Source organism: Pteropus alecto, unplaced genomic scaffold (assembly GCF_000325575.1).
Source record: "Pteropus alecto unplaced genomic scaffold, ASM32557v1 scaffold6768, whole genome shotgun sequence".
NCBI lineage: Eukaryota > Metazoa > Chordata > Mammalia > Chiroptera > Pteropodidae > Pteropus > Pteropus alecto.
Window position 1 is genome coordinate 1 of NW_006440961.1, and position 485 is coordinate 485.

A 485-nucleotide genomic window follows, 5' to 3' on the forward strand; every position below is an offset into this window, starting at 1 on the left:
AAGAGAACCAGTCAGAAATGAAGAACACGTTATCTTAGGTGAGAAGTATGTTAAACGGAATAAATAAAGGAATAAACAAAGTGAATAAAGAAAAGTATCAAATGACCTGTATAGAGGCTGGGAAAGCCAAGGACACGTAATCAGAATGGCAAGAAAAAAGAAGCCAAGTCTCTAATAATAATTTAAGGAGCCTATGGGACACGATTATTATTATTATTATTATTATTATTATTTTATTATTTTTAGGTGAGGCAACCCTTGGTTGACCTCACAGATTGCAAGGACCTTGTCAGTTTACAATCCCTTATTTTTTATGCCTACAGCACCTGGTCTTCCTAGATGGTCTCCCATCCAAGTACTAGCCAGGCCCGACGCTGCTTGACTTCCGAGATCAGACGCGATTGGGCTTGTTTAGGGTAGCAAGGCTGTAGACAGGGACCCTATTTAAGGTTAAAATATCTGTGTCATAGGGGTACCAAAAGGAA

General features: G+C 39.0%; 1 pseudogene; it reads right to left on the bottom strand.

Annotated features, from left to right (window-relative positions):
* Positions 1-314: 314 nt before the first annotated feature.
* LOC112484764 lies at positions 315-433 on the bottom strand (annotated as a pseudogene).
* Positions 434-485: the final 52 nt, after the last annotated feature.